Here is a 220-nt window from a genome sequence, read left to right on the forward strand (position 1 = left end):
TGAAAACCAGTTTCATGACTGGCCAGGCTATGGTGTGAAAGTTCTCTTTGTTTCTCCTTGATGAAACCCCCCGCCCCTTGGTTCACTCTACTTCCCTGTAAGCTAACCACCCTCCCCTACTCCCTTCGATCACCGCTTGCAGAGGCAATAAAGTCATTGTTGCTTCACATTCATGCATTCTTTATTCATTCATCACACAAAGGGGGGGGGGGGGGATAAC

This window comes from Caretta caretta, chromosome 2, assembly GCF_965140235.1.
Source record: "Caretta caretta isolate rCarCar2 chromosome 2, rCarCar1.hap1, whole genome shotgun sequence".
In the NCBI taxonomy this organism is placed as follows: domain Eukaryota; kingdom Metazoa; phylum Chordata; order Testudines; family Cheloniidae; genus Caretta; species Caretta caretta.